Source organism: Macaca fascicularis, chromosome 20 (assembly GCF_037993035.2).
Source record: "Macaca fascicularis isolate 582-1 chromosome 20, T2T-MFA8v1.1".
Classification (NCBI taxonomy): domain Eukaryota; kingdom Metazoa; phylum Chordata; class Mammalia; order Primates; family Cercopithecidae; genus Macaca; species Macaca fascicularis.
In genome coordinates, this window is record NC_088394.1 from 74792476 (window position 1) to 74819204 (window position 26729).

Consider the following 26729-nt stretch of genomic DNA (forward strand, 5'->3'; position numbering starts at 1 on the left):
GAGTGCACTGTTTCCAGCCACGGGCTATGCAGGGAAGTGGGGACAGTCTGTAGTGTATCTTGAGCTAGGACCATATCCAAATTACTGGCCTTTCCAGTTTTTCTTTAAATAGTAGGGTCAGTAGGTGACCACACTCAGAAGCTAAGCCTGCAGCATCAGGGCTGGGGAGCAAACTCTTGGTCTAAAGATTCAAATCTGTCCCCTTATTACCAGTTGCATAAATATGAATAGCCAAAGGGTTTCAAATTTGTGATTTGTCATAAAGGCTCCTATTGTAGGCTGAGATTAGTCCTTCTTGACTCTGTGGAAGGAGAAGGCTTGAGGAAATGTTCACAATTGGAGAAGGGCTCATTCCGTTATGTTCTTAGCTCACTAAAGTGGTTAATGATGAGAAGGGGTGGGTCAATGACAAGAAAAGTGGAGAGGATGAGACAAAACTGCGACTCATCTTCCTGGCACACTGGCGAGTGGGGTGGAGCAAGCACTTTAGGTGGAAAGGAAAAGTGAGTGAACATCTTGGCTTGGTTAACAGAAAACAATACCAACCCCTTCTATTTTCATATCCCTTGCTATTTTATGTACATATTTATTGATACACTTTTTGTTCTAGAAATAAGTGGGAAGTTAGGCACAATCTTTTGCACATCTCATCTCAACCGGTGACTCTTAACAAAATCTAGAGCTATTATTGTTTCTAAGTTACAGATGGGGAAACTGAGACTCAGAGAAGTTAAATGAGTTTGTGTGTGTGTGTGTTTTGCTTTTTTTTTTTTTTTTTAAGGCGGAGTCTCGCTCTGTCACCCAGGCTGGAGTGCTGTGGCGCAATCTTGGCTCACTGCAACCTCCACCTCCCAGATTCAAGAGATTCTCCCACCTCAGCCTCCCGAGTAGCTGGGATTACAGGTGCCTGCCACCACACCCGGCTAATTAAATGAATTTCCTAAAGTCCTACAGTTGGTGAGCTGTGAGCTGTAAATTGTGGAACTAATTTTTACACTGCCAATCTGAGGCCTTTTCTGACCTCATCACTGCCACTGTAAAATGAATTCTAGCCCCAGGCCATGACATGCCTAGTAGCTTAGCTCTAACCAAAAAGATTCATTATCCTAAGAGTTGCAAAGATATGGAAGAACTAGAACTCTCATTTACTGCTGTTGGGAATGTAAAACGGTGCAATGACTTTGGAAACAGTTGTCCAGTGCCTTAAAAAGTTAAACACACACATACATGACTCGGCAATTCCATTCCTAAGAACCTTCTGGAAAGAAAAAAAATGCTCATGCAAAGGCTTGTTCATGAATGTTCATAGCAGCATCATCCATGATAAGCAAACACTGGAAATGCCCAAATGTCCATCAGCTGGGGAATGGAGAAACAAATGTAGTCTTTCCACACAATGGAATTTCTACTCAGCAATGAAAATGAACTAACTCTGGATACATTTAATAACATAGATGAACTTCAAAAACATTACGCTAAGTGAACGAAGCCAGTCATAAAAGACCACATAGTGTATGATAACATTTATATGAAATTTCTAGAAAAGATGAAACTCTTTGGACAGCAAGCAGAATGATGGTTGCCTAGGGCTGGGAGTGAGTGGAAGGGATTGCCTGGAAAGGGTGGGGCAATTTTGGGGAGTGAAGAAAATGTTCTAGGACAAGATTGTGGTGATGGCTGCACAACTGGATAAATTTACTAACAGTCATCAAACTGTATGGTTACAATGGTTAAATCATATGGTATGAGAATTTCACGTTAATAAAGTTATAAAAAATGAATTCTAGGACCATTAAGTCAGGTGACTGAGCCAATAGCTATAGGAACATAGAAAGATTTTCACTCATTCTGTATAATTAGACAAATTCTGTTACTTTCTGTGTATCAGTTTAGCAAGAGTCACTCTGAGATTGAAGAGGAGAAGGGAAGGTTGGAACCAATGCTGACGAGCCATTCATAGGCTCTGGCTCACTACATAGGTCTAAAATTCATATGCCCCTAACCCTCAAATAGTAACCATTAGGAATCGCTCTGCCAGGAGAGGAAAGACCTGTAGCTCTTCTAGTCCTTATGCTATCTGATTCTCTCATGGATTTTTAATATGTCTTTGCATCCCTTAGAAATTTGCACTTTCCCCCGCTCCCCACTCACTTTTTCCATTAAAACACACCTGCATGGAAACATTCGCAGACACACCCATGTACACACACACACACACACACACACACACAAGCTTGGACCTTAATCTTCCCATCTACAAAATGGGAAGGCCAGGGGAGATGTCCTTTAATGGAACTTGTGATATTAAAGTTTGAAAAACTGACGATTCTTAGAATGAAAAGATGTAATGTGTGTCTATAGATTTATTTAGTCAAAGAAATTGGGTCACACACACACATGCATGTGATCTGTAAAAAGTCAGAAAAACCAAAGTTTTAAGGGAAGAAAATAAAAATGAGCCATAATTCTATCATTCAGAGATAACCACTGTATGTGTATTTACATTAGTTTTGATTACATTAGTTTAGAATGTAATTTTAAATGCACTAGTATATGTAATTAAAATTGTATATACGTTTTAGTCAACCATCAGCTGTCTTATTAGTGTTCCGTGAACTCTATGGTGGGTGGGGTCCAAGCCTTCCTGAAGCACATCTCTACCCTGCCACCCTGCTAGGAATGAAACACTCAGGGGTTAGAAGGGGATCCAGGAAAGCCCGAGAGTTAGTTGCGATAATCTTCAGTCAGAAAGTGCTTGTTTTCCCACGCATCCAGACTGCAGCCTGTCTTTCCGACTCAAAATGGTTTTTCATGGATTATATTCTTATCTGGCAATTGCCTGGACTACAGTCACCAACACAAGTTGATACACAAGAAGTGCGCACAGCCCTCCCTCCCAGCTCATCCGGTAACAGTTTAGATGAAGGATGTAAAATAGGATTCATTGCATGACCCAAGTCTGGTCAATTGAAGCAGCCGATTGAAGTGCTGTGTTGAAAAGGATTTTGGCACCGCGCACGGGCTCGTTGGGAAAGGGTGTCATGATAGATTACTGAATCTGCGGTATTTTTGTGGACGCGGGGAGTGGTGGCCTACTTACAGTGCATCGCCCACTCTGGTTTAGATGAGCAAGCACTGCTGAGTTGTAGATTTCTAGTTTCTAAACAACAATAAGTCTTGCCCCCAGATAGCCTCTTAGCAGAGCCAAAAGCCAGCAGAGAAAACACTCAGCATTTGCTTTGGAGTAACTGTGTGTGTGTGTGTTTATCTCCCTTTTACGCGTGGACTCTTTTTTCCAAGTAACTGAGGGGCCAGTGCATTTGGAGAACATGGGATTTATCATTTACATCACTGCCTTGGGAGTCTGTGTTTATGTGGGTTTAAAGGTTTTGAAAGCTGATGACACAGATCAAAGTCTCTCCACTGAACTGTCTTCCCAGTCCTCAAGGGGACTTCTTACGTCAACTACAAATCATTGATCAAAGTATCTGTCTGTCACCCGTCCAGGTATAAGGCCAGGCCTAAGTGCTCTGACAGGGCATGACTCAGTCCTGAAACAGGAAGGGGGAAATTCCTTTCCATCTCCAAAACCTAAGACCCTGGGTGGCAGGTAATCTGCTTCCTCAAGATTCTCTTAATACACATCCAGGACTCTGGTTTCTATTTTGCCTAATGGCAGTGACCCAATTTCTTTGACTAAATAAATGCATAGACACACATTATATCTTTTCATTCTAAGAATCATAAGCTTTTCAAACTTTAGAATCACCAGGTCCATTAAAGGACATCTCCCCTGACCTTCCCATTTTGTAGATGGGAAGACTAAGGTCTAAGCTTGAATGACCTGCCATCATGGGGATAACCAGAATCAATACGATGTCTTGATTCAAGATTCAGAGCTCATTTTTCTGTATCAGATTTTAAAAAAAGAAAGAAAAAACTCTCACTGATCTTTTATATATCTAATTCTTCTTCCCCTTCTCCCCTTGTCTCTCTTCTCTCCCCTACCAATGTAATCAGTTCTTTTTTCTTCTTTCTTGGAGACGGAGTCTAACTCTGTCACCCAGGCTGGAGTGCAGTGGCATGATCTTGGCTCATAGCAACCTCCGCTTCCCAAGTTCAAGCAATTCTCCTGCCTCAGTCTCCCACATAGCTGGGATTGCAGGCGCCCGCCACCACACCCAGCTAAAATTTTGTGTTTTAATGGAGATGGAGTTTTACCATGTTGCCCAGGGTGGTCTCGAACTCCTGAGCTCAGGCATTCCACCCACCTCGGCTTCCCAAAGTGCTAGGATTATAGGCATGAGCCACCATGCCCAGTCTAATCTAATCAGTTCTTTTTTTTTTTTTTTTTTTTTTTTGAGACGGATCTCGCACTGTCGCCCAGGCTGGAGTGCAGTGGCGGGATCTCAGCTCACTGCAAGCTCTGCCTCCTGGGTTTACGCCATTCTCCTGCCTCAGCCTCTCAAGTAGCTGGGACTACAGGTGCCCATCACCGCGCCTGGCTAATTTTTTGTATTTTTTAGTAGAGACGGGGTTTCACTGTATTAGCCAGGATGGTCTTGATCTCCTGACCTCGTCATCCGCCCGTCTCAGCCTCCCAAAGTGCTGGGATTACAGGCTTGATAATCAGTTCTTTTAAATCTGAAGCTGTCTGCCTGATTCTGGTTTAACACAACCTCCAGTCTTAAGTGTCCCAATAGCCAGAGTCCCATAGACTTTTGCTTATGATTAATTCTTCTGGGGAAATTAATTTCTTGAGGTAAAATAATTTTTTAAATTATCCCCTATAACAAATGGCATTCTCCATTGAATATAGTAATTCCCAACATTCCTTAAAGTTTTTTTTTTGTTTTTTTAAATGAGGCAATAAGGGGTAAAAGCCCCTGCTGCTGTCCTAAGACAGGAAGAGAGGGGATTTCCCCCCCCATGGCTTTGTCTTTATTCTTATAACCTGTATGCACTGCTGAACTTGCTGAATAAACATGTCACAGTGGCAGGAGGAGGGATTGGGTGAACTTGAGCCTTGATGCCTGGATTAAAGCCTGTAATGATGTTTGCAAAGCACCAGGGGGACAAGTGAATGGTTGGCACAGCTTTGATGAAGCCTGTGTCCAACACAGTTTCCAATGCTTCTGTACCTGGGTGGTCAGAAATGAGTCCTGTAAGCCACAGGTGACAAGATCTCTAAGGAGCCAGTTCACCCTTGGATGACTCTGGAGCTGTGGTGACAATCTAAACCCTAAATTGAGGCTTACTAGGAAAGGCACCAGGTGACAGGCTCTAGAGAAATGGCTATTACCCGGTTGCTCAGGCTGGAGTGCAGTGGCGTAATCTCAGCTCACTGTAACCTCCGCCTTCTGGGTTCAAGCAATTCTCCTGCCTCAGCCTTCCAAGCAGCTGGGACTACAGGCAGGCGCCACCATGCCCAGCTACTTTTTTGTATCTTTTTTAGTAGAGAGGGAGTTTCACCATGTTGGCCAGGCTGGTCTCAAACTCCTGGTCTAAAGTGATTCGCCCACCTCGGCCTCCCAAAGTGCTGGGATTATAGGTGTGAGCCCCCAGGCTCTACCCCGGGCCACTCCTTTCTGGCCCCTCCACCTGTTTTCTTCCAGTCATGCCCTAGGGAGAGCCTGGCTATGGCCTTACAGACTCTCTCAGAGGTCACTTGACAAGGGCCAGCTGGAGAGAAATCTGTAGTCTTGGGCACAAAATTTCTGTCAACCCTTCTAACCAATGTTTGAAGTATGTAAGATGTTCTATTTCCACTACTAATGAGGAATGAGAGGAACGAAATTATAAAGGAATTCTGGTTGTAATTGCAGGCGTGTTCAGAGACAGTGTCTAATAGTGTGACCCATAAAATTAGGCTGCCTGGGTTCAAATCCTAGCTCTGCTGTTACTGACATCTCTATGAGAGCTCAGAAAAGTTTATTTAATTTCTCTAAGTGTCAGTTTTCTCATAAGAAAATGGGCATAAGGAAATAATGTATGGAAAATGCCTGTTGCAGACTGAGGACTCAACAATGTTAAAATTAAAGCTATTGCTAACATCATTATTACGAAAATAGCCATCTTGTTTTAAAGAAGGGAGTTAAAGGAAGGAAATGCCAGGCTGAGAGATGAGACAGTGAGTTACACTGGGGGATAAAGGGGCTGTGGTGTCACACAGACCTGGCATCTGTGGCCTTGAACAAGTGCATTAATCACTCTAAGCCTCAATTTCTTTGTTTTAAAAATAATTAACTAAAATACCCTAGGGCACAAGGTAGAAATTCAGTGAATGCTCATTGTCTTTCTCGTCCTTTTGCTTATCCCACATTTGCTTGCTCAAAACCATAGACAGGCACCGTCCCCAGCCACTCTCCGCGTTTCTCTTTCTTTGCCTTCCAAAGCTGCCATCTTGGTAGTTATTGAAGCATCAACACTTACCTCACATGCAGAAGCCCCTTTTATTTATTTTTATTTTTTTGAGACAGTCTCTCTTGCTCAGGCTAGAGTGTGGTTGTGTGATCTCAGCTCAGTGCAGGCTTGACCTCTGGGGCTTCAGCAGTCCTCCCATGTCAACCTCCTTTGTAGCTGGAACCGCGGGACCACCATGCCTGGCTAATTTGTGTAAAGATGAGGTCTTGCTATGTTGCCCAGGCTGATCTGGAGCTCCTGGCTTCAAGCAGTCCTCCTGCCTTGGCTTCCTGAAGTGCTAAGATTACAGGCGTAAGCCACCACACCCGGCCCAGAGGCCTTCTTTAAATGCTGGTCCTTTTTTCTTCCTCCATCTGGGTCTTGGTTCCATGTGTGTATTCAGTTTGTGAAAAATCTGAGATGTGCACTTATTATGTATGTGCTTTTCTGCATGTAATTATGCTTTGATTAAAAAGGTTTAAAAATCTGTTTTAGGTAGAGGTTTGAATGTCGCTGATTACCAACCTATAGCTCCTAATTGGAATTAAGAAGGGACTGGCTTCTATTATCAGAGTTCTGGTCATCACCCTTCAAGTTGACTATCTCCTTACACTGATTTTTTTTTTAATTTTAAATAGTAGCACAAATATTTACCATCTAGCAGATGTGGTAAGAATGTAAGTTGTTCAGCCATTTACAGCTTAGTCTTTGGGAGATATCCATTCATTTTAAATACTTGGAGGGCCGGGCACAGTGGCTCATACCTTGTAATCCCAGCGCTTTGAGAGGCTGAGATGGGAGGATTACTTGAGGCTAGGAGTTGGAGGCTAGCCTGGGCACCATAGTGACACCTTATCTCTATACAATATTTTATAAAACTCAGCTGGGCATGATGGTGTATGCCTGTCGTCCCAGCTACTTGTGAGACTGAGGAAGGATGATTGCTTGAGGCTGGAAGTTCAAGGCTGCAGTGGGCTATTATTATACCGCTGTACTCCAGCCTGGGCAACAGAGTGAGACCCTGCCTCAAAAAGTAAATGAAACTATAAAATAAAATAAGATACCTGGAAGGCTATGTCTTTTGCCAGGCCACATGTTTAGTCTCTGGGAGTATAATGAGGAGCAATCACAGGGAAGGTCCTAGTCTCTCTGAAGATTCCATTCTAGTGGCAGTAGAAAAGGTGTAACTACCCACAGTAATCAAGTTAAAGAAAGAGCTTCTGGCTGAGCGTGGAGGCTCACGCCTGTAATCCCAACACTTTGGGAGGCTGGGGCAGAGGTCAGGAGTTCTAGACCAGCCTGACCAACCCCATCTCTACTAAAATTACAAAAAAAAAAAAAAAAATACCTGGGCATGGTGGCACATATCTGTAATCCCAGCTACTTGGGAGAATGAGGCAGCAGAATTGCTTGAACCCAGGAGGTAAAGGTTGCAGTGAGCCGAAATGGCACCACTGCAGTCCAGCATGGGTGACAGAGTGAGACTGTGTCTCAAAAAAAAAAAAAAAAAAAAAGGGGCTTCTACTTGAGCTGCCAGGAAAGGAGGCCCTGGGATGGGGACTTGAATAGAGAGCTGCAACCTGAACAGGCATGGTCTTGGGTGAATGAGAGGCTAGGAGCAGAGGGAAAGCAGACGCAGTTGCTAAAGCTGTCAAGTCCCGCTCCCCTGGAATACAGTCCTGGTTCTGCTACCTCCAACTGGGTCGATTTCAGAAAATTATGAACTTGTCTGAGTCTGATGTGGTGCCTGGCCAGGGCTCACTGCAGCGCCTGGTATATAGGAAGAACTTGATGTTATTCATGGCAAAAGATGTCTGGATGGTCTCCACTACAGATTCTGATGGCAAATGACTTAAAGACATATTGGCAATGGGTAGTGGAGAAAAATGGAAACACCTTCAACTGTGTCTGTGACCAGAAGATTTTTCCTTTTTTTTTTTTTTTGGCTGACTGTCATGACTTAGTAAGGCCATCACAGGATGCCAGAATATCTACCCAACTGTTCCAAGCATAACCTCCTACACAGGCCTTCTACATAGGAGTATATTTGGCCGAGACTCAACACTAGAAGTGATTTCCACTAGACTTTCCTACAGGAGGTGGTAAATGATCCCTTAAACAGGCCCAAGAGCTCCCCTTCAAGCAAAGAGACACAACGCTGTAAAAACATAGATTTGAACCAGGAAGGCCTGCCCCCATGACTTCACATTGCATACATGTCTTTGAGGACATGGCCTCTTAAAGGAATCTTTCAATATCATATGCTTCTGAGAAAGTTACTATTTCATTTGCAATAAGACGGCTCAACAAGCCCTAGCTCTTCCTGCCCAGCAGACTCGGTGGATTCTGAAGAGGGTCTCGGGCTGACTCTCTACTTTATGGGTTTGAATTCAGGAATGTTGCAAGCTTGCATGAGATGAAGCCGCTGAAACCTTTCTGAGGTACAGCCAACTCAAATTTCAGTGTTGGATATTCACTGCTTCTTTAGGGTTCTACCACTCCTCATAAATCAAGTAATAGATTACTGTTAAAAACCTTAGTGTGCCCATCTCAGTGGCAGCCATCTTGCTTTGTAAGCCTTCTCTACCTTTATGATTCTCCCAGTATGTAAGACATTTCCAGTGTCTAGTCCAAATTAATATTTCTGTAAGTCTCAAGTGTCTGATCTGCCTGGCTAGAATGACCAAAAAAATAGCAAATCAGTTGGACAGGTTCCTCATTGAGTGGGGGACAGTGTTTTGATTGCTATTTAATCTGTTTTTCCTTCTCTCTCTTCTTGGCTATATGGAATTCACTTTGCCTCTCTTCCCGACTCTTCATATCCCTTATCTCAAGGTGAGTATCATCAGAATCCCGGTACATTTCACCAGCTGCCTTTTATAGAAGCTTAGACAGATGGAGGCAAACCCATAAACAAGACTTGGTTTTTCTAAGCCACAGTGGCAATTTCCTGCTCGATTACAACTCTGTCTACCCTTTCAACTGGCCTGTCAGTGTAGTCTCTGCATGTCCTGGATAATCCTACAATTGGTGACGGGGTTATTGACTTACAGGTTTCTAGAGCATCTCATTCGTTTTTTAAAAGAATGTTTCTCCCACCCTTTTATTGCTTAGTAGAAACTTGTTCTAATTCTTTCTCCTGATTCCGTTTAGCCTGTGAGTACCTGGGAATAATCACGCTCCCTTATCTAGTCCTACAGATTTGTTTTGTTTTGACTTCTACCCGCTTTAAGTCTCCCACCCTCTCTTATTTTTATAAACAGGCTCCATAGTACTGTATACACTGCAGATGGATGGCAGCCAACCTGCTCTTTTTGTGCTGAGGAAGTCTCCATATTTCAACCAGTTTACATGACTTCCTTACGTATGCTGCCTTATAATCCTTTTATAAATTTTGCTTTACATTTTAACAACGGAAAACACTTAAGGTTTTTTTCCTTTCTTTTTTTTAAATTCTTCCACCAGCTATCTTTAAAAGCAGTTCTAAAACTTCTTATTTAAGATTGTACCCATTGTACTTCAGTCTAAGTGATGGCTGCTTATGGCCATGCCCTTTCTTCTGCACTTTGAGCGTTTTGTCTGGATTTTTCTCTCCTTTCCTTTTGTAAAAAAGGATGAATTTTCCGAGACTCTGTTATGACGGAAACTCACCAGTTCTCTGTTGTAATCAACAAATAGGATGTGAACGCTTGACTCTTCTTCTTCTTTTTTTTTTTTTAAGGAGTTTCAAGGGTAAGATCTGCTGTCTTATGAATGTCAAAGAAGTTTCTCATTCGCCCCTTTTCTCTCCCACTCTCTTTAATTTGTTAATGCTTTCGACTTATTTTGCTTTGGATAATTTTCAAAGTACTGCTTTCTCTAGAGATCTCTAAAAGGCAGAAGTTCTGGCTATTAAAGATTTGCCATTCTCAGAACAGCCCAGTTAGGGTACCCTCAGGTTATTTATAACTGGATTTTATCTCAGAAAATTAACTAAAAGAAGATTAACCAAAAATCTAAAGGAAAATGCCTTAAACACCTCATCTATTATGCTGTGCTCAAACAGATATTTTCATCTTAACAGCATGGCAAACCCAGTGGAATGCTCTTTCTAGTTTGGGGCATAAAATAAGATAACACTCTGAATTCCTACAGGAAATCTTGTAACTCTACTTAAAATTAAGGCATAAAGTATGAAAATGTGTTTCCTCTGTACAGTCTTATTACTTTGCCTGTTAATTTAACTGGTTCCTATTTCTGCTGGTTCGAAGAGCCCCAGGACATTTAAATACCTCTTCTAGAAACAAATTCTTTTCTTTACAAGCCCTCCCAGGTCATTGGGTTCAGATCAAGAAGGAAGAAGGTTTTGTATTTTGACAATTCCTTCATCTCTTAATTTAGTCTGATGAGGGAGGAAACCACAAAAGTTAGTCCTATTTCATCCATCTGAGACTTTATATCCCATTTCAGGCTGATTAGAAAGCAAAATCTTCACAGTAGGACACCAAGCCCTCTGTATGCCCTGCCTGCCGCCTCCCTGTGACCCGCCTGCCTCCTCCCTGTGACCTGTCTCCACCTACTGTCCTCTTCTCTTGTTCTTCCTCAGCCGTTCCTCCGACATGCCAGGTGTGCTCCTGTCTCAGACGCTTTGCCTTTGGTGTTCCTTCTACCTGGAGTATTCTTCCCATATAGCACCATGAGCTGTTCTTCCCCAAAGGGCTCTGCTCATCTGACACTTTCTCAGTGAAGTTGTTTCTCACTACTCACTATAAAATGGCAGCCTGCCTCTCTGACGCTTGCACCCTCTCTTGCTTTTCCTACTTTGTATTCCTTGTGGCGCTTACTGTATCACATAGATAAAGACATGGATGTAGACATAGACATGGACATAGAGACATAGATGTACATGAGTTTTGTGTTTATTCTCCCACTCTCTAGAAGAATGTAAGTTTCTAAGTACTGAGATTTTTGTCTCTTTTGCTCACTATTGTACTTCAGGGCCTAGAAGAAGGCTTGGCACATGGTAGACAATTAATATTTATTCGATGAATGAATCTAGAAATATCCTTGGATGTATAATGTCTGATTCATTCTACCACACAGCAACGTAGGTAGTTTTATATACATTTTCTAGCTAAGCCCAACAGCCCAAAAAGCTAAATGACTTAAGTGCCCACAGATACTCCTGGATGAGAGGGGATTGGAAACCAGGTCTGTTCAATTGCAAATCCCTTCCTGTGACTTTTACAGGTCAGATGATTTTGTTTCTATAGGCTCTAGCAGGTCCCTTCTCTTTGCATCACCAGAGAGGAAGATCCCCTAAGACAAAGCATTCCTTGTAGTTTTTAGCGTAACTAGTACTGGCTCAAAAAGTGTCCACTGGGGTTCTGAATACCACTGCCCTGCCTCTTGAGTAGCTATGCCTGCTTGCGGGGACGGTGCCGTATGCTGTTTAGGAGGACAGACTGTGGACGGGAATCCCGAGCCACAACTCCTTAGCCCCATGGCCTTGGGCAGATGACTGAGCCTGTCTGAGTTACAATAAATAAAAATACCATGCTGAATGATGGCCTCGCATGACATTGAGAAGTATGGACATGGCAGGCAGGCTCCTGGGTTCGATTCCTGCCCCTGTCATTGAGTAAAGTAATTATCGTAACTTTGAAACAAATTGACCTCTCTAAGCCTCACTTGATTCTTCAGCTAAATGAGGGTGATTGGTAATCAAAACTATTTTATAGGGTTTGGGGGAGTATCAAATGAAATAACACATATAAAAAGCTTGGTTTAATCTCTGAAGCACATTAGCACTTAATAAATGTTAACTATTATTATATTATGATTAACACCTATTTTACAGGGTTGCTATGAGGACATCATGAGATAGTATGTATGAAGAACCTAGCACATTGCTTGGTACATGTGAGGATTCTGTAAATGTTACCCATTTTATTCCTTAATTTCCTTTATAGACCCTTTCCCTGCAACACCCAGTAGTCTGGCTTCTACCCCAACAATGTTGGTGAAATTGCTTGCTTGAAATTTACCAGGCCAGGCTTATGCCTGTAATCCCAGAAACTCAAGAGGCTAAGGCAGGAGAATCCCTGTAATCCCTTGAGGCCAGGAATTTGAGACCAGCCTGGGCAAGATAGCAAAATACTATCTCTACAAAAAATAAAAAAATAAAAAAAAAAAAAAAGGCCAGGCATAGTGGTGCACACCTGTAGTCTTAGCTGTTTGGGAGACTGAGGAGGGAGGATAGCTTGAGCCCAGGGATTTGAGGTTGCAGTGAGCTATCATTGTGCCACTACACTCCACCCTAGATCTGGAAGGAAGGGGGAAAGGAGGAAGGGAAGGAAGGAGGAATTTACCAGAAACAAATTAACTTCTATAATTCTAAGTACTTGTTAAGTCAGAAAAATGCAGAGAAGAAAATCGAGGAAGTTGAGGGCAAGGAGCTCATCCTTCAAGGTCACAGATCTCAGTTGCAACATCTGGAAAAGGGGCTGGTTGGGCGTGCCAGGCAGGCTTTTGTGACAGTGTAAGAGTAAGTAAAGATTGCATCTCAGTATGAGACACAGTAAGAGCCTGATAAAGGGTTTCCCCTCTGATGTTGACAACATGATGTCAAAGATGGTGTTTGCTGTTGTTTCAATTGTCTTATTTCAAATTCCCAATTAGTTTCTTCATGCCATAAGGGCAAAATCCACAGCTCATACTCTTTCAGGATCTCCTCTCACTTCTGCAAACATCTAATACCACCGTGGACATACAGTCCACTCTCAAAAAAACAAACAAAAAAAATTGGCCCTTGGCCTCATGACAGCCAAATCTGATTTCCATCCAAGAGGCAACATTGTTTGTGCTTAGAAGTAATTCCTGGCGGGGCACGGTGGTTCGTGCCTGTAATCCCAGCACTTTGGGAGGCCAAGGCAGGTGGATCACCTAAGGTTGGGAGTTCAAGACCAGCCTGACCAACATGGAGAAACCGTGTCTTTACTAAAAATACAAAATTAGCCAGGCATGGTGGCACATGGCTGTAATTCCACCTACTCGGGAGGCTGAGGCAGGAGAATCACTTGAACTTGGGAGGCGGAGGTTGCCACGAGCCGAGATCACACCATTGTACTCCAGCCTGGACAACAAAAGCGAAAACTCCATCTGAAAAAAAAAAAAAAGAGAAGAGAAGAAGAAGAAGAAGTAAATCCTAACAGTCTGGAATCTCTAGGGTCTCTGGTATTATCCTTTAGTTTAAGCCTCACATTTTTCAAAACATTTTGAATTCTGGTGTAATGGCTTTAGCTGACCAGGAATTTATAGTTAAAAGCAGATAAAGTAAAACAGTGAAAACAGAGACATGATCCGAGTTCACGACACCGTATGTGACTTGACAAACACTTACATTTGTGAATAAGAAAACTGGGGTCTGTTTTGTGGTTTATTTCAGAGATGTTGGATAAAATCAGGCATCAGAAAAGACGCCAGTACCAAACGAAGATACTTGCTGTATTTGCAGTTTTCTCTCTTATTAACATGAAAACACCTTACATGGATGGAAACATCTAAAGGCTATTTTTTATTTTATTTTCCATTGCTTCACTCTAATGCTTTCACCCGTACCTGTGGAAATTAGACTGTCACCTGCTTTTAGCATCCTGTTTTCTTTCGTGTTTGTAATGAAGCCCTCCGGGAATTATGCGATTACAAAAATGAGTTACAAATCCTCATTCAGTCTACACAAGTATATCGCTGCTTTCCTTCTCTGTTTAAATAGTCTACAAAACAAGAAATAATTAGTCAAGCACTATCGGTAATTAAGCACATAAGATGAACATTAAACAAACTGCAATCTTGCATCATTTTGAAGGTAGATAGGCAGGTTTTTGCGTTTGGAATCCAGCCAAAATGCCCATCTTCATTCCCTTTGCTCCTTATTTATTACTGGCGAGGGAATTGACTTGCCGAACTTGCTGATGTACTCTTGCCGGCGGTCCATCTGAGAGTTCACGTAAGTGTGAGCGGCTATTTTTTGACAACACTACCTTTGGGAGAAGATGGTTTCAAAGAACTTACTGTATCGAATGGAAAGACAATGTGTTTTCCCAACATGGGAGTATGTTTCTAAGCTGGGATCAGTTCATGATTCAGAGAAATGCTCTCCCTTCTTGTGTATGATATCAGATCAGGTCAGATGTAGGTATAGGACTCTGACTCCTGTTTTCCAAACATTTTTTCATTATGAGTCTCTCTTTCGGTCCCCTAAAGTTTCTGGTAATTTTTTTTTTTTTTTTTTTTAAGACAAAGTCTCGCCCTGTTGCCCAGGCTGAAGTGTGGTGGCAGGATCACAGCTCACTGCAACCTTTGCCTCCTGGGCTCAAGTGATTCTCCTACCTCACCCTCCCAAAGTAGCTGGGACCACAGGGGCACACCACCACGCCTGCCTAATTTTTATTGTTGTTGTATTTTTTGATACAGATGAGATTTTGCCATATTGCCCAGGCTGGTCTCAAAACTCCTGGACTCAAGTGATTCACCCGCCTCAGCCTCCCAAAGTGCTGGGGTTACAGGCATGAGCCACTGTGCCTGGCCCTGGTAAAATTTTGTCTACGTAGTCACTGCTGCCCAGGCAAAATCTGAAACATGTTACAGTCTAATTTGGTTAAGTTTTTCTTGCAGACCAGAACTTCTAGGAAACTGATATACAGGTTTTCACCAAAATATATTTTCAAGGAAAATCAGAGGATAAAAGTTTCCAATGCATTTAGACTAGAAAATTAAATATTCAACAAACACTTTTGGAGGGCCAACTATTCACCAGGCTCCTTGCTGGGTACTAAAAAGAATAGTCTATAACCTCAAGGCAATTTCTGTCTGGCTTTAAGATCAAGACTAATTGTGACTTGATGTAAGGTATTTGTGTTGCTTTATATTACATTCTCCTTAGCTCCATTGTGTTAAATACAGATAGACAATATTTGTACATGACAGGTTGGCTCGCCATTAATCACTCCAGAAGTAATAGGATGATCAATGATTTTCTTTCTGGCTTGTCTACGCCAAAATGGTTCTTCTGCTCAGTTGGTTTCTATAGTGATTTTACAGATGTAGGCATTTTCTTCTGGAATTAGAAGAACTGACAGGCTGGGCACGGTGACTCATGCCTATAATCCCAGCACTTTGGTAGGCTGAGGTAGGTGGATCACTTGAGGTCAGGAGTTTGAGACAATCCTGGCCAACATGGTAAAACCTCGTCTCTACTACTAAAAATACAAAAATTAGCTGGGTGTGGTGGCGCATGCCTGTAATCCCAGCTACTCGGGAGGCTGAGGCCGTATTATTGCTTGAGCCCAGAAGACGGAGGTTGCAGTGAGCCAAGATCGCACCACTGCACTCCAGCCTGGATGACAGAGCCAGACTCCATCTACAAAACAAAAACAAAAACAAAGAACTGACAATAAGTAGTTTTCTCCGTTTTGTGACTTATTTTGAATTATTAAGAATAAGTATCATAAAGCCAACACTTCTTAACATGTGTATAGTGTGTTATAGTTTTCAAAGCCTTTGACAAGTATACACAGGGAGCCAGGACAGTATTTGTATCCTCATTTCATAGTTCCTGGAAAACAGGTTCAGAGAAGTTAAGCAGCTTGCCCAAAATGGCACAGCAATCTGACAGAGCTAGGATTATCTTCCATCCTCTGTTTAATTACCTGTGCCTCCCAGTCAATCATCCTCAGCTCCAATACAGCTGGAGAAGGTTCTGTTAACACACCATACATCTTTTTTTTGTTGTTGTTAGAGATGGAGTCTCACTCTGTCACCCAGGCTGGCATGCAGTGGTGCCATCTCAGCTCACTGCAATCTCCTTCTCCCAGGTTCAAGTGATCCTCTCTCCTCAACCTCCCGAGTAGCTGGGATTATAGGTATGTGCTACCATGACCGGCTCACTTTTCCATTTTTAGTAGAGACGGAGGTTTCACCTTGTTGGCCAGGCTGGCCTTGCACTCCTGACCTCAAGTGATCCACCCGTCTCAGCCTCTCAAAGTTCTGGGATTACAGGCATGAGCCACCACACCCGGTCATACATCTTAAATATAAAGTTTTTACAATGCCACCATTTAAAAATAAAATTGGGCATTCACGCATTTAGCAAAGACTTCCTGAGTGTCTGCTTGGTCAAGTGTCACAAACTGGAAAAGAGCATAGCCTGTCTTCCAGTCCTAGGCTGAGGGAGAAGTCACAGAACTGTGAGTGACGTGTTTCTCTGGCTGCTCCCAACACAAGGAACTGCAACTAAATTGAAGACTGGAGGACAGGAAGCACCTTAGTGGTTCACCTTTCATTCGAGTGTGCCCAGGGTCCAGATATTCAAGAAGAGCTGATCACCTGTTGGATGCCACCACACATGCCTGGACACAAAATAACTCAGGAAACAGTGATAAAAGTTTGTTATTGTGGTTTTTGTGGAAATTAAAATGGCCTCCCCTCTAAGCTTCGTGAACTTCAGCAAGCTCCTGAACCCATCTGGACCCTCTCTCTCATCAGTAACATAGAGATGAAACACTAAATGCACTCCGGTGACATCCTGGATTAGCTCCTGAAGCAGAAAAGGTGAAATCCTAATACAGTTTGTCATTTACTTAATAGTAACATGCCATTTTAATAAGCATACCATGGGCTGGGCATGCTGGCTCACGCCCCAAATCCCAGCATTTCGGGAGGCTGAGGCGGGCTGATCACTTGAGGTCGGGAATTCGAGACCAGCGTGGTGAACATGGCAAAACCCCATCTCTACTAAAAATACAAAAATTACCTGAGTGTGGTGGTGCCCGCCTGTAATCCCAGCTACTCGGGAGGCTGAAGCAAGAGAATCGCTTGAATCCAGGATGCGGAGGTGGTAGTGAGTTGAGATCATGCTACTGTACTCCAGCCTGGGTGACAGAGTAAGACTGTCTCAAAAAAAAAAAAAAAAGAAGTAATTGCAATAAGTGTACCATGGTCATGTGAGATGTTGACATTAGGGGAAAGACAATAAAGGGCATGGAGGAACTCTGTGTACTCTCTCTGTAAGTTTCCTGTAATACTAACATTCTAAAATAAAAAGATTATTTAAAGGGAAAGAAAACCTCTTTATGATAGTAACATCAGTTGGTATAACCATTTTGGAAGACTTGATCTACATAAGATCAAATATAAGCATATCTGATCCCCTAGAAATTGCACTTCTGGCCAGGAGTGGTGGCTCATGCCTGTAATCCCAGCACTTTGGGAGGCTGAGGCAGGCAGATCGCTTGAGCCCGGGAGTTCAAGACCAGCCTGGGCAACATGGTAAAACCCCATCTCTATAGAAATATTAGCCAGGCATAGTGGCATGTACCTGTAGTCCTAGTTACTCGGGAGGCTGAAGCAGGAGGATCATCTGAGCCCAGGGAGGTCAAGGCTACAGTGAGCTATGATTGGGTCCCTGCACTCCAGCTTGGGTGACAGTGAGACCCTGTCTCAAAAAGAAAACCAAAACAAACAAACAAAAAAGCAATTTTAAGAATATGCCTGGTCAAAATGTACTCATACATTTACCAAAAGACAAGTACAAGGATATGTTTAGCAGCATTATTCATGATAACACAATGAGTCATTATTCATGATTACTTAAGACATCTGGTAAACCACCCAGATATCTATCAGTGGTAGAATGGATAAATAAGTTATAATAAATCCACACAAGAGGAGACTACTCACCAACGAGAATGAATGACTTACAACTAAATCCAACCATGTGGATTTATCTTACAAAGATGATGTTGAGAGAAAGGAGGAAGATACCGAGGAGTGTATCCTATGTGATTATAGTTACAATAGTTCACTAAAAGGCAAACTATTCCTATTTAGAAGTTAGGGTAGAGAATGGATGGGAGCATGAAGTGGCCTCCCCCATGTTGCTAATGTTAAGTTGCTTGTTCAAGCTACTTGGTGTGTTCAGTTTATGAAAATTCATTTAGTGACACATGTATGTTTTGTGCATTTTTTTGCATGTATATTTTATTCCAACGCAAAGTTCATGGACACATACAAGATCATATCTCACAGTTGAGAGAATTAAAGGACGTGATGAATATAAAGCACAATCAGTGCATTCCGTTGATTCTTCTGCTTTTTCCATCCATCCATGTTACCCAGTCTTAATTCATACCGTTGGAGGCCCCACCAAGACATCTGACCCTCAGCTGTGTCACTGGGAAGTTGTGCCTTCCACCGTGCAGTGTTTTGTTCTTAACCACCATGACACCCCAGGTTCAATGGTGAGAGTGTCATTGGCAACTTCTGAAATGTGTGAATATCTCTGTTAGTTTTGGAGTTTGCTAAATGGCCAGCCCTTCTAGGAGCTCACTCACGGTTGGGGGCAGATTACCAACCACTCTCTACTTTTTTTTTTTTTAATAGGTCTTGTCATTTGTAAATGGGGAAGGATCACTGAAAACAAAAATACCCTTGCCTTCTTCCATCTGTATTTTCTTTACTAAATTATCCAGTCTTATAAATATTTGAATAACATTTGGTCAGGATAAAATCTTTCCTGTCAGCTCAGTACAAGAACACTTTTTGGCTCCTGAGACCATAACAGTCAGATAAATTAATATTGATTTGTTAGAAAATAGTTTTCACTCTGTCTAAACATCTTATTCTGGGCTCTTGAACCAAAATTATGTATTTAAAAGCAGCAAAATAGTTCTTCACAGTTTTCCCAGTGAAACTAATTATGGGCAGATTGTGAAAAATGTATTGGATGTGATTTCCAACACAGAGTTCTGTTAACCAAAATTCGGAGAAACTAGAGGCTCAGTGTCTGATTTATTTGAGCAAGTTGCAATTTGGTAGACTGGAGAATTTATGTAAATAGTTTTTGCAACTTCCATAGGGATAGCTCAATACATTAATATCTCACGAATGGCAGAAGATGAAGGGGAGACTTTTTTTTTTTTAACTGATAATTTGATTTACCTAATAGAAGGATCGGATTCTTCCCCCTTCTTATTTAAGTCTATATATTAAAGAACATTTCACTTACCTGCTGTATACATATGCAGTGTGTAGAATTTGACTCAATTTAGAGTTGAGTTTTAATTACATCCATGTACAGGGATGGGGATTGAATTTTTTTTTTTTTTTTTTTTTTTTGAGACAGAGTTTTGCTCTGTTGCCCAAATAGCACCATCTTGGCTCGCTGCAACCTCCGCCTCCCAAGTTCAAGTGATTCTCCCACCTCAGCCTCCTGAGTAGCTGGGATTATAGGTGCCCACCACCACACCAGGCTAATTTTTGTATTTTTAGTAGAGATGGGGTGTCACCATGTTGGCCACGCTGGTCTTGAACTCCTGACCTCAAGTGATCTGCCGCCTTGGCCTCCCAAAGTGCTGGGATGACAGGCATGAGTCACTGCGCCTGACTGTACTTTTTTTTTTTTTTTTTTTTAAGTAAAGTCTACCCATACCCATTGTAAGCATTTGGTATTTTTTCTTTTGGAAAAAAAGTGCGCTTACTTTTTGCCTCATGAATCTCTGAGTTCATTTTATGCATTCTGTATTCTACTTTATTTACTCAATGTTATGTGAGAAAATAAATCCTAAATGTAGTTTTTTTTTTTTTTTTTTGAGACGGAGTCTCACGCTGTTGCCCAGGCTGGAGTGCAGTGGCGTGATCTCAGCTCCCTGTAAGCTCCGCCTCCCGGGTTCCCGCCATTCTCCTGCCTCAGCCTCCTGAGTTGCTGGGACTACAGGCGCCCGCCACCGCGCCCGGCTAATTTTTTTTTTGTATTTTTAGTAGAGACGGGGTTTCACTGTGGTCTCGATCTCCTGACATTGTGATCCGCCCGCCTCGGCCTCCCAAAGTGCTGGGATTACAGGCTTGAGCCACCGCGCCCGGCCCTAAATGTAGTTTTTAATGGTGGCTTTGCAAAAGAACATTTCCTCTTCTTTTGGACATTTGCTTCCAATTTTAAATAACACATCATTGAACATCTCTGTACAAAATTCCTTATCTGATCTGCAGAGAAGTTTTAAGATAGATGTCTAGAATTTCATCTCACATCTAAACTGTTCTAAGAGCCTTGGTACACATTGATATGTATTGTCCAATTGCTTTCCAGAACCTATGTAAAATATTACAAATAAAAACATATATGTATATAAAATATACATGAAGGGAGAAGTAAATGTAAATGAAAAGAAAAACATATAGAGAAAGAATATGTCTAAAAGAAACTGCAGAGGCAGCTATAATTAAAGCCCAGGAAAGACTATGAAATTCTGGTTCCACCTAAAACAGCTGTATGGTAAAAAGTTTATTGAGAGTCCTTGCTTCTTGGAAAGCTTTGTTAGAGTCTTATGGGATTGTAATGCACAGGTACAGGGGCAAGGCTACTTTTTCCTCCAACTAGTTCACCAAAGCATCTATCAAATGAAAGTGAACATAAAATTCTTAAAGTTGATAGAGTCTGCTGGGTTAAGGAGGAGAAATTTCAGATTTCATACTGTCCATCTTAAACCTTTTTCTGAAATTGGAAGTGAAGAAACGACAGTCTGGCTGTATGTGTGTTTGTGGTGTGTGTCTACGTAGTCTAGGGCTAGATTTGGGAACTGTTTTCTCCCATAGGTTAAGCTGAACTAGACCGTATGTCAAAAAAGAGTCTCAATGTCAACTTAATCCATTGTCATGACTATAAAATGCTATTTCATTATACAAGCAATTCCCCTGTGGATTTCTCCTGTCTATGCAGCCCAACTCTATTTTAATCTGTTACAACTTTTCTTTCCCCTCTCTCCCAAGTCCCAACATTTTGGAATTACTCAATGTATTCACTTCCAAGGCACCTGTTTGATATTTACGCAAATTATGAAAGTAAGGTGGGAAGGCAATGAAGGCAACAAAGTATATAAAATATACACACACTCATATAAGAAATGACTACAGACACCTCAACAGCCTTCCAAAGCACTTTAATCATTTTCTTTGGGAGTTGAACAAGTGGCTGAAAATCCCAAAATCCATCACCCAATGTGAAAATACAAAAGGCTCAGATAAGATATGTGTAGATTCCATAAAATAGTGCATTTGAATTCCCCCAGGTCTTTTAAAGATAAGGGTTTTCCAGATGTAACAAAAGAAAAGAAAATTTCCAAATCAAAATTCCCATTTGCCTTTCGGGATGTTGAGTTTTCTCCACATTTGTGCAATTAAGAGTTTTGCTGAGTGAGCTTAGGACTCTGTCTCTTTAAGTGTTTAACAGTAATTGGTTCATGTCCTGGTGTTCATTGAAAATCCTAGACATTTCATGTAAAATCTTCTTAATGAGGGGATGAATTTTTCATTCACATTAGAAAGCTCACTCTGACAAACAATTTCTAAATAAAACTTTGGCGACATGACATCCCACATTGGACTTGACAGAGAGGACAGGTGCATTAGAATATAACTGTATGGCGATCCTTCAAGCTGTCAGCCATGAATATTTTATTTCTTAATGAATCATCTTTGTGAAATGAACTTTCTTGTTGTAGTGTCAGTGCCATTTACAACAAAAAGCTGGCTCCTTTTAAAAGGTGAGCTCCTTAAAGATGCTGATTCCTGCATAAAATGTTTAACCCTACCCGAGGTGTTGGGCAATTGGCAGCTTTGTGCTTTGCTTCTCCCTTCTGAAAGTGACTTGAGAACCCACTTCGGGCTGGTGTGATTACAGTGAGGAGAAAGCTTTCCTTGATTTGCTGTTTCCTTCTCAGAATTGAAATCCCAGGTACCTGCCCAGAGGCAGCCACTTTGGCCCTTGGGTCCCTGTGGTTCCAGGCGTTACTCCTATTGTTTTTGTAGTTGTCTAGGGATTTAGTTTCTCACATCCTGAGGCCCACTAGGTGCTATTAGCTCGTGCTAACCAACAGCTCTAGGCAGAAAGCCTTTCTCAGGATCCTAGCTTCCCTGTCTTCTAGAACTCAAAGACGGCTTTTGTTAGTTTTGAGGATGGAGACAGCTATCATTCAAATGATGGGCTTAACCATCTCCCTGCTGACCGAGCCAGAACTTATTTTTATGTTGCCACTAGGAGTCTTCTGAGATGCTCTTGTGGCTGGGTGTACAATCGCTTTGCTCATCTCTAGACACAGACTAGACAACAAAATACGTTCCCCTAAAATAGCCCAGGGTTAGTTCTGTGCCCTTTGTCACTGTTGGTACAGTTGTAAGAGGATATTGATTTTTTTTTCTTTTTAATTCATGGTCTCAACTGTGTCTCAAGACTGCCTAGCAGTCCTTCTGTTTACTCGATCTAGTTTGTCTTCCATTCCTCACGGTGGCAATTGCAAGCTTCTCCTTTTCCCCCAAGCTCCATAGTCTCCCCCCGATGCCCTTAGAAACCTTCCCTAGTCCGTGCTCCACACCACCTCCACTTCCCCCTAGAAGCTGACCGTTTATCCCATCCTGGCTGACTTCTTTCCTTTTGCAAGGAGGTGTCTCTCTTTGAATTCAACTCGGGGGTCGGTTTCACTGCCTGCCCTGTGGAGCCAACTCTCTGTCCCACCTTTCAGGAATATGGCTTCATGATAAGATAATAGGGATTTGCACCAGGCATTGGCAAATGACAGGCATTTTCTGTTTCCTTAAGTAAAATGTCATTAAAGTCCAGCCCCACTCATTCGTTTATATATTGTGCATATCTAATTATTTTCACACTGCAATGGCCCATAGTCAAATACTTTCTATCTGGCTTTTTAAGAAGATCTTTGTCCCCCTGCACCCACCACCCCAATTTATGCTATAGATCAGAAGCCTAAACCCTGCACACTGGGTCCCCCATCTAAGGATCTGCAATGAAAGGCAAGCCGACTTGGTGTGTCTCAGAGTAATAATTCTTGCCCTTGGCAGTTAATACTACACTGTTGCAGCTTCAAATATAATGTATTTTAATGCTCTGCATCAACCATAAGAATTGGCCTGTGTCCACTGGTCTCCACTAGGAGAAACCCAGGCCAAGCTTGAAGGTACTAAGCATGCCCAGGGGAAATGGAATACGCTAGAACTTTGTTGTTTCCTTTTCACTAGGTTTAAGTGAGAATATTTGCGAGCAAACTCTCAGTGTGGGCAGGTGACAATTTCTGCAGGTATTTTTTCCCCCCTTTTAACTTGTGCGGCATAGTTCCCTATTTTGTTTTGTTCTACCTCTGTGACAACAGCTGCCACCCAAGGTTTAAAGATACCGGTGTCCTCACCTTCAGAGCAGGGGTTATGTTTGCGGTCTCTGGTGAAAGTCCATACTATATGATGAATTTTCTGTTAATATAAACTTCCACTGTTAATAAGCCACCCAAATTATTTGTATTAAATTAGAGGTATACCATCGTAAGTCTCTTCTTTCAGAAAATGAATCTCTCTTTGTTTTTTGTTTTTTTTCTGTCTCCTAAATGTTAGGAATTTTCTGAAATTTGAAACCAAGTGGCACAAAAATATTGCATTTATTACATAATTGCTCTTAGGGAGATACACATACACACACATATACACACATACACATACACACGTTTTTTCCTAAACAACATCAATATTGTAACAGTTTTGAAGCACATACACATACTGACAGATACATTTTGTAAATGAGGCAAATCTATGATTGAAATGCAATTGCTTAAAAATAAATGAAAACAAACATTAATAAATAAAAGCCCCATTTTTATATTCTTATTTGACCTCTCATCTCTCTATCATTCTTAATCCTCATGTTCTTAACGGACATCCCTCCCATCCCCTCTGGGCCTTCTGAGACTGTTCCCCCAACCACAGTCAGGAGGACTGGTCCACAAGTTGCTGTCTGAACTGGGCAAGCCTCCTGGCTTCCCTGAAATGGTGCTGATGTCTTCACTTCCTGCCACCTTGGCAACCTCTGTAGTTGCTCCCTTTTTGCCAGGGGAACAAATTAAGAGACAGAAGAGTGATAGTGTCTAGATGTGATCTGCTCACTCAGCCAGTATTTTCCATAGCCAGTCTTTCCCTAGACCAGCATCTGAGCATGCCTTGTCTACAGGCCTCCTCTACTATGATTTACTGATGACTTTCTCATTCACTTTCTGTTTTTTATGTAAGTGCCAGCCTTAGCCTTGTTCAAGGTAACAGTATACAGGAAGTCATGGGTTTCGAGCATGTTTTGTTAATATTTAGTAAAACGCATTCATAGCTATTATTATAAAGACTTTAGGTGCATTCCTGCACCACTTAATAACTGAATCAATCTGCTTTCATCCGGGGAACAAACCTGTCTTTGGTTCACACTGTTTGAGGATAAAAGGGAGGATACAGTGGGCCTCATTCTGACAAATGTTTAGTAAATCACAGGTTGCCTTTCCTCAGTCCCTCAATATTATTGCTAGTCTGTTTCACAGTGAATAAAAAATTCTCCCAGGTGGATGAAAAAAGTGAAATTTAGATAATTTTTCTCAAAAATGAAATGGTTTAAATCTTCCTTTAGTTCTCTTTTTTCTGCCCGCCCCTCTTCCATACAATCTTTTTTTCACCCCTGTTGTCTCAGTCCCATCTGATATTTGAATGACAGTGTGTAATTTCAGGTTTAGGATTGTTGATCTGTAAATCTCAGCCTAATGCTTTCACCTCCCGGCTTTCTCCTAAGTTCACCCTCCTCGCTTCCCTCCTTCCTGCAAGGATTCTACACGATTGCGCTTCATTAAGTTATTTTTATAATGAGTTCCTGTTACCAGGGAATACAGAGTTAAAAAGGTGATCTCACTAAAAGTAATTAGCATAAGACCTGCTGGACCTGTAGAAGTGACTGGATGGTAATCAATAGCAATATGATTACACCCATGCAGCAATTATAAATTATTTAAAACACTACCCCTAGGTTACTGACTAGTTGCCTTTAAATTAAATTCTCTGTCAATAATTGATGCAAAGAATTAATGTGAGAACACCTTCAGTTACTGAAACTTTTTTAAGGTGACATAAAATATTGAACTGTTGCCCGTCATTAGCAGCTAGGCTGTCTGTTTGCTCTAACATCCTTCTTTTCTAAATTGGTCAAGAAAGACTCTCAGATCTTGAAAGATGACAAATGATTTGGAATCCACTGCTGGGTATTCTTCTAAGGGCACTGAAATGTCCCAATGAGAAATTTCATATATGAAGGCAAAGGAAAAAAAATTAACCTTTAGATAATGACCGATTATACTTCTTCATCAGCTCTAACAAATGAAGGAGAAGAGTTGGTTTTCTGGAGTTTGCTTCAGTTCTTTGTTATGGCCAGTGTAGGTCGGAGAGGTCTTACCTAGCTTGAGAAATCAGAACCTAGGATATATAAGCTGTCAGTAGTAGTGTTTTAAAACTCTAGGCCTATAATAAAGTAAAAAGTATGTCTTTGATAAAATGGGTTATTTTCCTTGCTTAGTGAATGTCTTCTTTCTCTCTCTAAACATTGTCACTTGCAAAAGAATGTTTTTTCTTTCATACTAATTCTCTACAAGCAATGAGAATGGCAGAATCTAGGAAACTGCATACGAAATTCAAGGATTGGAAAGAAGAAGGGGAAGTCAACTATTAGCAACCGTAGCTCCTCTTTGATCTCAAGAGGCAAGAGGTACTCAATGAACCACGGGCTAAAATAAAAAAAAAGAACCACATGTTAAAATGATTCCTGTGCCTGTGTATGTTGCTGGACTCTGGGGTCACAGGATGGCTGAAGGGATGCCTTCGAGAAATTAATACCCTAATAAGGGAAACAGATCCTTTCATGTTGGTGCAGGAGATGTTCTAGGCCTGGTTCTACCTTTAGTTGGAATGGCGATCATGGACAGATCACCCCCGCTGTCCAGAACACATGTCAAGAAAGGGGAGCCAGACAACATCATTCTTGTTCAAAGCATCCTTCCCCCACATTTTATCCAAAGCAACTCCGCTTTTACCCATGTTACCCACTGAGGTTCTGCGTGTGTGAAACACCAGGTCACCTGCAAAAATCAAAACAATTTGGCGTGCACTGGGCTAGGTAAGTATCCATGGTCTTTCGGGCGGGTGATTGTGATGCTATAGGAGCCGGTGTCCTGTTGACGGCATCCCACAGCTTTCTTCCCTCTGTTTTAGAGTTTTATTAGCCACGATTTGGACGAATCTGCAGTTAGGCCAACGGCTGCTGATCCAGCTGGATTAAGGAACCCTGCTGTTTGAGCATGCTGGCTTCGTTCATTGGTGTCTCCTACGCCAAGCCCTAGGCTTGGTTACAAATGGGTGGTGAAGTGTCTGTTCTGTCCTCAGGCACTCACAGGTAGCTTAACAGTAATGCCTTGGATTCCTTCCTTCAAGAG

General features: G+C 41.8%; 1 protein-coding gene and 1 pseudogene across 3 annotated transcripts in view; both read left to right on the forward strand.

The window, feature by feature from the left end:
- Window positions 1-26056, forward strand: part of LOC102138128 (small ribosomal subunit protein uS3-like) — a 143148-nt pseudogene extending 117092 nt beyond the window's left edge.
- WWOX (WW domain containing oxidoreductase) overlaps window positions 1-26729 on the forward strand; it is a 1124793-nt gene that overhangs the window by 781592 nt on the left and 316472 nt on the right. The gene's annotated exons all lie outside the window — the stretch shown is intronic.